The sequence below is a fragment of the Tenrec ecaudatus genome, chromosome 8 (genome assembly GCF_050624435.1).
Source record: "Tenrec ecaudatus isolate mTenEca1 chromosome 8, mTenEca1.hap1, whole genome shotgun sequence".
Lineage (NCBI taxonomy): Eukaryota > Metazoa > Chordata > Mammalia > Afrosoricida > Tenrecidae > Tenrec > Tenrec ecaudatus.
In genome coordinates, this window is record NC_134537.1 from 75,908,672 (window position 1) to 75,922,501 (window position 13,830).

Sequence of the window (13,830 nt, forward strand, 5' to 3'; positions counted from 1 at the left end):
TGTGTCCAGTGGTCCTTTAAAGCTAAGACCAAATAAACACGGTGCAAGAGAAAAAAACCATAAGACAGATATCCCTCATAGATGCAAAAAAATGAACAATCAAGTCCAAAAATATACAAGATGTCTTAAAAATTATGACCATGAGTATTTATGTCTAGTGTGAACTGTGGGTTCAGCATTTTAAAATGGATCGATCTAATCCACCACACCAACAGACTACATGAGCAAAAAGGCAGAATCCTAGCACCAAATGCTAAAAGCTATTTGACAAAGCCCTTTCAAAGTGCTTTCATAATAAAAATCCTCAGCAAACTAGAGACTGAGGAAAGTGCTCTTATTTTATAAGAAATATATTTTACAACCATATAACTAGCATCATACTTAGTAGTGAGAACAACATTTTGTTACTAAAAATAGAAAGAAATGGTCAAGTTATTCTCTCATAGGCTGTGTCATATAAGATTATGCTGTCTGTATCATATACAATTGTACTAAAACTTCTACATACTACAATAAGACAAGACAATAAAAGTTTGCATATATGAAAAGAAAGAAATAAAATGTGTAATTCACGATTACCAAGAACTGGACTTAATCAAAGTATTTGTAAATACTTGACTGAATTAAACAAAGAAACAAACAAAAATTGGTTAGACGTAAAATTGAATATCATTGAGCAATTAAAAAATGTACTATCAAGTAATGAAGGGACAGAGATGAATCATATATAAATATGACCCATCTGATATACTCTCTTATTTGAACTAAGCCATTTTAATTTAAACTATCCATATAATAAAAATATCAGTGGTTACTAAGCCTCAAGGGAAGTGGATGTTTTAGTAGGTGAATATGTAAGACATAGAGGAAGTGTAACTATTTTACAGTATATTGTAATTAGGGATGTATGAAACTATGTATTTATTAAATACACAGAAGGTTAAAGCACCTAAACAAGCTCGAAAGTATGCCGAGAACATATACATATATGCCTATGCCCACATCTACACATATACACTTAGCTATGTATACATAAATAAATAAATACACACACACACATATATAGTGAGAGCTGTGTTCAGGAATGTCTGTCTAGAATCCAGAATTTGACAACCACCCTAATGGAGGTTAAAAACTTTCTGAGGAGTTACTTTGGGAAAAACTTTGTGATCTGAGTAACTTTGTGATTTTCTGTGATCTGCAGCATTACAGGCACAACAAAATGCATACAAAGCCTGGGGGGGGGGTTATAAACTAAGGGTTCTAGTACTATTCTAGCATGCTAGTAGACCTGAAAGAGTATATTAAAGGGGTCCATGTGATGGTAGACTATAATTGAAGACATGAAGATGAACTTAAGTGAATTCAGATACAGTTGGCTATCTAGAAATATTTGATTGCAGGCGTGCGTGTGTGTGTGTGTGCGCGTGTGTGTGTGCGTGTGTGTGTGTGTGTGTGTGTGTGTGAACAGTGCTCTACTTGCTTCTATTCCCTTAGTCTGTCAGCTGAGAAAGTCTAAAAGGGAGCACTACAATGTGGATGAGCATAACTATTGCCTGGGTATTGGTTTCTAATATAAAACTCTCATAAAAAACAGTGAACATTTCTAAGGTGGAAAAAAGCTTGTTGTAGGGCTAAAGGAGGAAAATCTAAATGCACGTGGAGCATTAAGAAAATGCTACAACAAATGACCACAAAATGATATGGTGAGGTCAATAAAGGATTACAGAACTAAATGAAAAACAAAACCAAAAATATTCCCAAAGGGAAAACCAGGAATAATTTGAACAACAACAAATCTGATAGGATAGGATTATACGATAAAGAAAAACAAATAACTATGAGTTTATACTGTGGTGGTAAATTATAAAATCATGAAAAGAAGTAGAAAAAAATGAATTTTCCATGCAAAGCAATTCTATATAATTCATGTAGATACACAGCTCTCAACACAGTAGAAGTCTTTCCTCCTTACTGTGGACTGTTCAGATCTTCCTTCCGAAGGATAAGTTGTAGAAAGAACTGAGGGTAGCAGTTTTACTGTGGAGAAACCTGAAAAAATAACTTCCTCAGCAAGGTGATGGGGTCAACATTAATAGATACAATCCATGTTGACAGAGTGTACCCTTGATAATATGGGATGAAAATGACACGTTGTCTCTGAGCTGTCTTCCAAAATATCACAGCCTCAGCTTAAACACGAGGGAAACATGAGACAAACCCAATGGAGGGAAATTCAGCAAAAACACCTAGTGAGTCCTTCCCAAAACTTTCAAAGTCATGAAAAAGAGTTTAAAAAACTTTCATGACCATGAGGTTCATTTAGTCCTTTATCTTTTTTTAAAATGATTCAATTCATATTTTCTAATGTAATTATGATTAATTTGTTCACTAAAAGCTAAAAAGACAGATACTATCACTAGAACATTCAAAATTTATTTCAGTTCTAAAATTGAAAATGTAATCCAATCATAGAAATAAACTGTAAATTTGTTTAAACCTAATGTTTATTTTTCCTTATGAATTCTGACACTACCAACTAGGAATTACTGAGAAACAGCCACTTTGGGACTCACTTCAGCTCACAACCTTAATTTACCAACAAATGTAGGTTTTAAATAAATGCACATGTAATAAAAATAAGTTAAAGAGTTCTGATAGCAGAGCAATTAAAGAGGATGGCTGATATACAAAAGCCTAATAATTCATGCTCACCAGTTTCTCTATAAAAGAAATATGGGCACTCTGTTTCTCTAAAAATTTACAGTCTTGGAAATTCTATAGGACCACTGTGAGTTGAATCTACAGGATCACTTGATTATAATTGGTTTGTTAAACTCAAATTAACAAACAAAATAAGGTCCCGCCAAAACAAAACACCCCTGTATATAGGGGTTCTTCCCTTGGCCCAAAATACACTTAAGGATATTCATGTATCAAAGTCTGATAGATGGAGGATGATATGAACAAAAAGACCAGAAAAGTCAAAAAAACAGAATTTTGTCTTGAATATAGGCACAATTAACATATTCTTCCTTTATACCATTAAATTTAGAAGGTTTAGTAAATTCCCTTTCTTTGCTTTTATTAAGAAGGGTTTGGAATTTTGTTCCTAAATTTTATTTCTTATAAGTAGACACCACACCAAAATACCACACCAACAGATACGGCCAAAACGCGACCTTGATTATCTTCTACCTGAAATTTGAAAACCTCTCAAGTACAGGTTTGATCCATTGACCACTAGCAACAGAAAACCTCATAAGTTGTTGGAGAACATCAAGAAAATCATTTATGAAGAAAGTTGCTCTTAATTGTACAGTAAGGAAGCCAAATGGAAGAAATGATGAAGACAAAAAACTGAACAGAATATTTCAAAGGGCAGCTCCAGAAGACAAAGTCAAATATCATTATGAATTGTGCATATATCTAGAGTTAGAAAACCAAAAGGGAAGGATGACATCAGCATATTTTAAAATGAAATAACTAAAAAACAATTCAATCCAGCATTTGCAATATTGAAATTTCTATGGGAAAAAATATGGTATGATGCAGGAAACATTAAAAAAAGAAAGAATACACAGAGTCACCATACCAAGAACTGGTCAATATTTCATTCTGAGAGAAAGCATGTGAGTAAGAACAAGTGGTAATGAATAAAGAAGTTGAAGCTGCACTAAAGCATTAGCCAAAAACAAAACAAACGCAAGGCTGTAGGTAGTATAGTGGTTATGCACTGGGCTGTGATCCTGCACAGTCAGCAGTTCAAAACAGCAACGCTGCAGGAGAAAGACCGCTTTCTACTACTATACCAGCAACAGTCTCAGAAACCCACACGGGGTCACTGTGAGTCAGCGTTGACTCTAAGGAAGAGAATTAAATTGAAGAATTCATGGAATACCCATTGAAATCTTTCAGTAATCTGATGAAGCACTGGAAGCACTCACTCATCTATGCCAAGCACTTCTGAACACAGGATTGGAAGAGATTCATACTTTTCCCCATTCCACAGAATGCACCCATTCCGACAGAATGCACAAATTATAGAACCATAACATTGATATTACATGCAAGTTAAATTTTCCTTAAGATTATCCAAAAACTGGTTGCAGTAGTAAATTGGCAGGTAGTTGCCTGAGATTCAGGCTCTATTCAGAAGAAAATGTGGATGAAAGGATATCATTGCTGATTTCAGATGTATCTTGGCTGAAAGCAGAGCATACTAGATGCTTGCTTGTGATTTATTGACTATACCAAGGCATTCAACTGTGTGAACCATAACAAACTATGGATATTCTTGAGTAGAATGGGAAATCCAGAACACTTCATTGTGCTCCTGTGGATACTGTACATGGATTAAGAGAAAGTTGTGGAAACAGAACAAGGGAATACTGCATGGTTTAATATCAGGAAAGGTGTGCATCGGTGTTGTATTCTCTCAACATACTTATTCATCTGTTTGCTGAGACAATCTCAGAGATGCTGGGTTATATGAAAAATAATGTGTCATTAAGATTGGAGGATTTTTTAACAATCTGCTATATGCAGATGACACAAAGGGCTATATGTGTGCTGAAAGTAAGGAGGACTGGAAGCACTTACTGATTAAGAGCAAGGATTGTAGCCTTCAGTCTGGATTACAGCTCAATGTAAGGAACCCCACAAACCTCACAAATGAACCAATAGGCAACACCATGAAAAATGAAGAAAAGTTTGAAGTTGTCAAGGATACTATTTTATTTGGATCTATATTCAATGTTTGTGGAAGCAACAGTCAAGAGATCAAAAGACCTATTGGGTTAGGTAAATTTGCTGGACCAGATATCTTTAAGGTGATGAAAATCAAGGATGTTACTTTGAGGACTGAGGTGTCCCTGAGCATACCATGTGTGGTAGTTACATAATCTGGTGTCAATTTGGGACTTGTGAGGATGAGGATTAAAAGTGAAGGGGTGGAGTCTAGTGTGTCAATTGGATCATAGCCAATGGAACTTCTGTGTGGGCATGGCCTTCTCCTGAGAATTCTGGGAACTCTTGTATTTTCCTCCTTGGAGGCAGGAGACAGACTCCCTTGGCTCACTCCCTTGGAGACACTCTACTGCCAATACACCCCATGTCCTGGTAACTGGAGAAGCCACCTGGAGACCCCTTCCAGGGTTGAGATGCTTACAGCACCACTGGATCCAACAATTTGTAACCACTGGCCTGTAATCATACTGCACTCAGCATCATTGTATGTGTTTTTGAGTCTGAAGAGGACTTTATGGATTGGTAGCGGCATATGGGCTAATATCAGACTCATGGACTTGATCTGGGTCAAGCTGGGACATTTTTTCAACACTCAATTTCTATTGTATATAAACCTCTGTCTTTTATACACATGAGTGCTTCTATGGATTTATTTATCTTGTCAACCCAGACAAACACATTTTCAATTGCCTCATTTGTAACATACAAATCCATAGTCATTGAGCCAGGAAGTCTAAACCTAGTCATTGATCAAGGAATACCAAAGAAGAATTGGTGCATTTTAATTGTGGAGGTGCCTAAGAGTGTTAAATATACAGGGACTATCAAAAGGGCAAACAAAATTGTCTTAGGATAAATAAGGCTGGTGTGCTTCTTAGGTACTAGGATCAGGAGACTTCAATTTATATATTGTGGGCATGGAGTCAGGAGAGGCCAGTCCCTGGAGAAAGACACCATGCTTGATAAAGTAGAGGGAGAGTTGAAAAGAAGAAGTCCTCAGAGAATTTGATTGAGACAGTGGCTGTAAAAATGAGCATAGGGCCAATTGTGAAGATTGGATTGGATTGAGCAGTGGTTCCTTCTGTTGTTCATAAGGTCACTATGAATCAGAACTGATGTGATGCCCCTTAACAGCAGCAACATGCAGTATGTGTCTATCACACAAGTGTATTTGAAAAAGGGTTTCCTTTTAAAATTATATGTGCCCTTAAGTGGGTAGTAGATTCAGATCTCCATGTTATTATTTGTCTTGATTTGAATTGTTGTTATTGTTGTTTGCTTTCACTTATTTTTAAGTGACATCAAGTTAGTCCAAACCCTAGAGAGCCTAGGTAACGCAGAACAGAGCACTGATTTGTCTTACAAGGTCAGCATCACTTTTGCCGTGTTTGAATCCATGGTTGCAGCCATCATCTAAAGCTAGACTCTTCAGATCGTCCCCACTGTTTTGAGTGTTTCTCAAGTTTACCAATCACTTTCGCTAGGCAATGGAAACTTCTGGTAACATTTCAGAAGTAATTGCCTAGATAATTTTTTTAATAAGTCAATTTTCGGGTCATTTCCCTCATCTTAGTCAGAAGTGCTGTAGAAACCTGTCTACCATTAGTGACCTGGTGTTGATATTTAAGATAACATGGGAATATGTAGCTGTCACAGTTATTGACAAACTGAGAGATAAGGGATGTTTAAAATTATTAATATTCTCAAATTGAAAACATCTTATTACCATTCATTGTTGTAAAAGTTCATTAAGCATAAATTTACTTAACATCATGATTAAGATGGTTAAAACAAAGAAAGTTTAAAATGAAGCTGGTATATTAATTTGGAAGGAAAATTTAAGATAATAACATTAGATATAGTGTTACCTATTTCTTAACAAATAACTACCTCAATTATGTCAAGCAGAGTTCAATATTAGATTCGATATTAGGTTATTCTCATAGATAAGTTTTCAATCTTTCTCTCTCCAGTGTTAATTGAAATTTCAGTCATGTTCAGTGTTCCTGGGCATTTTACTTTTACAATCATTATATCTCCAGCATTTGCTTGTCAGTTTGTCATTCTATGGTGGCTTATGCTGCTGTGATGCTGGAAGCAATGTCACTGGTATTTCAAGTACCAGCAGGGTCACTCAAAGTGAACAGACCTCAGTAGAGTGTCCAGGTTAAGAAAAGACTATGAAGAAGAAAAATGCTTTTCAGTTTGGAGGAATTAGCCACTTAAGACATATGGAGATGAGGGGAAAACTCATGAATAATAGCAGAACATTGTCATAGACAATGCCAAAGATTAGCCCCTCTGGTGGGAAGGCACTCAAAATATGACAAAAGAAGAGCTGGCTCTCCTACGTGGAGTCAGCTATAATGACATGGAGGGAGTAAAGCCTTTGGGATCCTGATTTCAGATAGGGCATGAGTCAAAATGAGAAGAAGAAGAAGCTTCAAGCATCTATTATTTATTGGAACTTAAATTGGATGAAGTCAGAATCTAGAATAATTTGAAGTTATCAGAAATGAAATGGAAACACTAAGGGCAGGGAACAGAACAAAAAGGGAAACAGAGCAATGAAGTCCCCGGGGAATACTGAATATAGGCTTTGAGGCCAGGGCTTGATGACCCAACAGACTCAACTGGAAAACACTCCTAAATGCCAACAAACAGTCCCTGAACTAACTATAAGCTCTTCTCTCTTGTTGTTGTATTTTGTTTTTTAGTCATTGGCTTGTTTGTGTTGTTGTTTCGCTGCTTGGTTTTGCTCTGGTTTGTTTTTGTGCATGTTATTATCTCCTCAGGTCTGTCTAAATAAAATAGGCTGGATGAATAATCTGGAGCAGCAAACAACAGGACCGACAGTTCCAGGGGGACATGGAAAAGGGGGAGGTGAGGGGAAAGGTAGTGTTGTTAACAAACCCAGGGACAAGGGAACAACAAGTGATCCAAATCAGCGGTAAGGTGAGTGTGGGAGGCCTGGTAGGGTGTGATCAAGGGTAATGTAACCAAGAGGAATTATGGAAACCCAAATGAAGACTGAGCATGATAGTGGGACAAGAGGAAAGTCATAGGAAATAGAGGAAAGAGCTATAAGGCAAAGGGCATTTATATAGGTCTCAATAAAGGCATGTACATATGTAAATATATTTATATATGAGGATAGGGAAATAGTTCTATCTGCATATATTTATAGGTTAAGTATTAAGGTAGCAGATGGTCATTTGGCCTCCACTCAAATACTCCCTCAATGCAAGAATACTTTGTTCTAATAAACTGGCATTCTTTGATGCTCCCCTTCCTAACACAATCGCTAAAGACAAAGCAGGTGAATAAGCAAATGTGGTGAAGAAAGCTAATGGTGCCCGGCTATCAAAAGTTATAGCACTTGGGGTCTTAAAGGCTTAAAGGTAAACAAGCGGCAATCTAGCTCAGAAGCAACAAAGCCCACATGGAAGAAGCACACCAGCCTGCGTGATCACAAGGTGCCAAAGGGATCGGTTATCACACATCAAAGAACAAAAAATCATATTGTTGTGTGCTCTCTTCCCTGATACAATCGATCACTGAAGACAAATGGGTGCATAAGCAAATGTGGCGAAGAAAGCTGATGGCACCCAGCTATCAAAAGATATAGTGTCTGGGGTAATTAAAGGCCTAAAGGTTAACAAGCGGCCATCTATCTCAGAACCAACAAAGGCCACATGGAAGAAGCACACCAGCCTGTGTTATCACGAGGTGTCAAAGGGATCAGGTATCAGGCATCATTAGAAGAAAAAAAATCATATCTTTGTGGATGAGAGGGGGAGTATGGAGTGGAGACCCAAAGCCCATTTGTAGGCCACTGGACATCCCCTTTCAGAAGGGTCTTGGGAGGAGACAAGCTAGTCAGGGTGTGAAGTAGCAATGATGAAACATACAGCTTTAGTCCCTAAATGCTTCCCCCCACACCCCGCCACTATCGTGATCCCAATTCTACCTTACAAATCTGGATAAACCAGAGGATGTACACTGGTACATATCGGAACTGAGAACACAGGAAATCCAGGATAGATGATCCCTTACCAGTGGTGCGAGTGGCAATACCGGGAGGGTGGAAAGAGAGCAGGTTGGAAAGGGGGAACCGATTAAAAGGATCTACATATAACCTCCTCCTTGGGGGATGGACAACAGAAAAGTGGGTGAAGAGAGACATCAGACAGTGAAAGATATGACAAAATAGCAATTTATAAATTATCAAGAGTTCATGAGGGAGAGGCAACTGGGGAAGGACGGGAAAAATGAGGAGTTGATGCCAGGGTCTTAAGTGGAGAGCAAATGTTTTGAGAATCATGAGGGAATGAATATACAAATGTGCCTTACACAATTGATGTATGTATGGATTGTGATAAGAGTTGTATGAGCCCCTAATAAAATGATTTGTAAAAAGAGTTGTAAGAGCCTCCCACACACCCCCAACAAAAAGAAATGAAATGGAACACATAAAGATTAGTGTCCTAGGTGTTATTGAGGTGAATGGACTGGTATTGGCCATTTTTAATCAGGTAATCAAATAATTGCTATTGCTAGGAATAACAGAAGCAAGAGTAATAGACTTGTATTCATTATCAAGAAGGAAATTTCAAGACCTATCTTGCAGTAGAATATTGTCTGATCTGATATGATATTTATCCACATGCAAGGAAATTCAGTCAATACATCTCTTATTCAAATGTGTCCATCAACCACTGAAGTTAATGATGAAGTATTGCCAATATCTTATATCTGAAAGTGATCAAATGTGTAATTAAAATGCATTGATAATTATTGGAATGACGGTAGTTGAAAATTATGGCCTTGGTCATAGAAACAAAAATGGAGAGCACAGGATAGAAATTTGCAAGACCAATGGATTCTTTTTGTAGAAAATACTTTCTTTCCAACAACACAAAAGTGTACACTTCTTCAGTTGTAATACATGGAAATAAAATTTCCTGTATCCATGAGAAGAAACAAGAGAGAAGTTTAATGTAAACAGCTAAAACTAGGCCATGGGCCAACTGTGGAACAGATCATTAATTGCCTATTTGTAAGTTCAGATTGAAGCTGACAAAAATTAATACAAGTCCACAAGAGGCAAGATATTATTACCTTGAGCATATTTGACCTAAATTTTGGAGAACATCTCAAGAAAAGATTTGATGAAGTGAACACTAATGACAGGTGATATTATGGTCTTTACAATGAAATCAAGAACATTATTGGTGACGACAGCAAAAGTCCCTTACTAACACAAGAAAAAAAAGAGGAAAGGATCAAAGCGGGTGCCAGAAAGGACTGAATCTGGCTCTTCTTGAAATCATGATGAAGTATAAAGATGAAGTCAAAGTACTGAACAGAAACTTTTAAATGCACTTCAAGAAGACAAAATACAATTTAAAATGATCTATGCAAAAACCTAGAGTTAGAAAACCAAGAAGAACATTCTCAACATATCTTAAACTAAAGAACTAAAGAAAAAATCCAAGCTCTGAGTTGCAGTCTTGAAATATTCTATAGGCAAGCACTCGATGATGAAGGAAACATCAAAATATGTGGAAAGAATACACAGTTACTACATCCAAAATAACTAGTCAACACTCCACCATTTCAAAACTAGCATATGAGCTAGTGCCTGTAGGACTTGAAGAAGTTCAAGCTGCAATGAAGGCTTTAGTCAAAAACAATTTCAGGAATGGATGGTCTACCAGTAAAAATGTTTCAACAAGCTGATGAATCAATGGAAGCACTAGTCTGTGCCAAGAAATTTTAAAGATACCGAGACAACTGAGTGGAAGATTTATATTCAAAGGACAACCCAACAGAATGTACAAATTATACAACAATATAATTAATATCATATGCAAGTAATATTTTGCTGAAGATTGTTCAACAATGCTTGCAGCACATAAATATAGTGCTCTCCAAAATTTCGGAAGAGAGCTTGGCAAAGGGATATCAATGCTGATGTCAGATGGATCTTAGCTGAAAGCAGAAAGATGTTTACTTGTGTTTCATTTACTATGCAAACACATTTGATTGTGTGTTCTATAACAGCCTATTGTGTTTATTCAGAACCTGAACACAGATCAAGAGGCAGTTGTGCAAAACAACAACAAGGGAATGCTGCCTCTTTTAAAATCAAGAATGGCATGCATCTGGATAGCATCATCTCCCCATATGTTTTCAATATGTAGTCTGAGCAAATAATCAAAGGACATTGCTTTTTATGGATAAGAATGCTACATCTGGATTGGAGGAATGCTTATTAGCAACCTGCAATATGTAGGTGATGCAACTTTGCTTGCTGAAAGTGAGACAAGGAGCACTTGCTGACAAGGAACAAACATTGCAGTCTTTGGTGTGCCTTACAACTCAATGTAAAGAAAGCCAAATTTCTCACAACTGGACCAATAGTTACCATCATGAGAAAAGATGGATGTAGTTAAGGTTTTGACTTGCTTGGATCCACAATCAATGATCACAGAAGTAACAGTCAAAACATCAAAAAACATATTGCATTTGTAAATCTGCTGCACATGATTTCTTTAAAGTGTTGAAAAGCAAGGAAGTCAGGTTGGATATTGTGGCAGTTATGTAGTCTCCTGTCAACTTGTGAAGGGATGGAGTCTAATTTGTCAATCAGGTCACAGTTTGATAAGCTCCTTTGGAGTCATGAAGGAGATAAATAGCTCACTTTTGGCCAGATAAACCTCCCTTTGAGACATTTCTGTTGACAAGTCACATGGAGCTAAACTTATGGAGCCAGAGCCCTGGAGCTGGAGGAGCCATTTGGAGACCCACGCCACTGCTGAGATGATTTCACCAGGGATCTACAAAACTTTCCACTCACTGGCTTGCGATCTTCCTGTGTTGGGCATCATTGCATGTGTTGCGTGAGACTGAAGAGGAATTTGTAGACTGGCATCGGAAATATGGGATAATATTGGACTTAAGAACGTGATCTGGACTGGGCTGGGATGTTTTCTTAATATGATTACTCTTTGATATAAAGTTCTCTATTACAAACATATGCCTCTATGAATTTGTTTCTCTAATTCATACAGATTAACACATTATGGTACCTTGGGAGTGGGGTACTAGAGAAACAAATTATAAAGATGGAGATTGGATGCTAGTTTGACCTCTGCTTCATGATACTTTTTCTTCTTTGGCTAGCTAGAGTTCAAATATAGTCAGTTTAATGGGTTGTTTTCTGGACAGAATATGGAGAGTGAAATTTTTGTTTGGTTGTCTTTGGCTATTTCTGTTTGACATGGTAGAATTTAACGTGATAAATGTTTATTTTGATCTCAGGATTAGAAATTTCCCCTTGAATTCCTCAGAGAATTAGTGAAAATGACTGACAGAAGGTCAAAATGGCTGGCAGAAAGCCCTAGCATGGTGCAGCTGTAGTACTAAGGCCCTATTTGGTAACACTGGAATAGTTTAGATATGGATTAAGATAAAATAGATAAGAATTGAACTTGACTATTTTCAGAACAGATTTTAGGATCTGGCAGTACTAGGTTTATACTGTTTTCTTCTGTCTATTGTTATTGGTATAATGATACATAGAAATGCTTTCTGGGTGTAAGACAAGAAATAAAAATGAATTACTCTAAGGTAGGCTACACCTCATAAAGCAGCCCTAAGTATTGTTTCTCTAACAAAGTCACCCTCTTCCCCGAAATGACGCTGACCACACCTGGAGATTCTCAAGTGACCGCACCTGGAGAGTTCAATGTCACCGCACCTGGAGAGTCCCAAGTCCCAAGAATGGAGCCAGCCAACCTAAGACCTACATGACCAACTGTCTCCAGATGAAGTCAGTGAACAAATGGAGGGTGAGGGGAATGGTTTTTCCCAGTTTATGTAACCTGTAAAGAGTATAAAAGCTTGGCTTCTGCCCCAGGCCAGGGTCCTTGTCTTTGGTGGCCACTGCATTGGTACCTTAATACTTGGGCCCTAGCTCGAGCTAATCAATAAACTCCTTTGTTGTTTGTAGCCTGGATGATTCTGCCTCTCTGTTCCTGGGGCCAAGGGATAGCCAGCAGTAACATATAAAAATAGTGAACTTGTCAGACCACTTGCATTTAGCCATTAAAATTGGATCCTTAAATGAGTTCAGTACATGCCTGCAAAGAAGGCTCTGAAAAGATAATCCCCACCCAGTGCTTTGGATTATTAAGGACATTTGTATTTGAAAAGACTTGTCCATGGGGCGGGGCTGCTGTTGACAGATCAAAGAAAAAGGAAATCTTTTGCTTTTTGAATTTTTAAGTAGTGCCTGAGGCTAGAAAAAAAATGGAACATGGAAAGAATTTTCCACTTTAGGACTGAACTGTTAAAGGGAAGCTGTGGGCAAGCTGAAAGGCTTGCTAGATGACCAGCTGGATCTACTCGTTGAAGGGAAGTGAGATAAATGTAGCATCAATAAAAAGGGTTAAGCCTGGCCACTGACACCCATGGACCTGGTTCACAGGGACTAGAGGAGAAAATGAGAGCAGGTTGACTGATCTGAAGTTCATGACCTAGCACAAGTGGACTGGGGTTGCTGAGAATTTATGATGGAGACCATGGTCTAATGGCAAGGCAGTCATGGGTGCCCTAGTAAGGCTAAGTGAGCCAGGCCACACTGTACTGACCAGAACCCGACCAGATGAAGAGAACTTTTTTGAGCCCGTGAACTGGTGTATATCACTCTAGACTTTATGATGGCCTGTGCTGATTTGACTTTGTTTATGGATGCACAAGGTTCCAACTGGAAAGAAGATTCTTCACATAAAAGACTAGGATTGTCTCCTCAGAGCATTGGTTGATGTAAGTTGGCAGTATAGAAATTGGATATCCAAATAGGGGCAGATAAAGGCATGAGGTGGTTGGATTACAAATTTTCATAGGTAGGGGAATATGTTCATAGGATTATGGTGAACATGTTCCCATAAATATAGAATAATTTTGTTTTGTTCATTTATAGAAGAGTATGTTTAAATGAAGCTTTTGTATATATTGAGTTGCATGCATTTTAGTTTTATCCTGTTAAGTCCAAATATGATTTCATTATTGTTT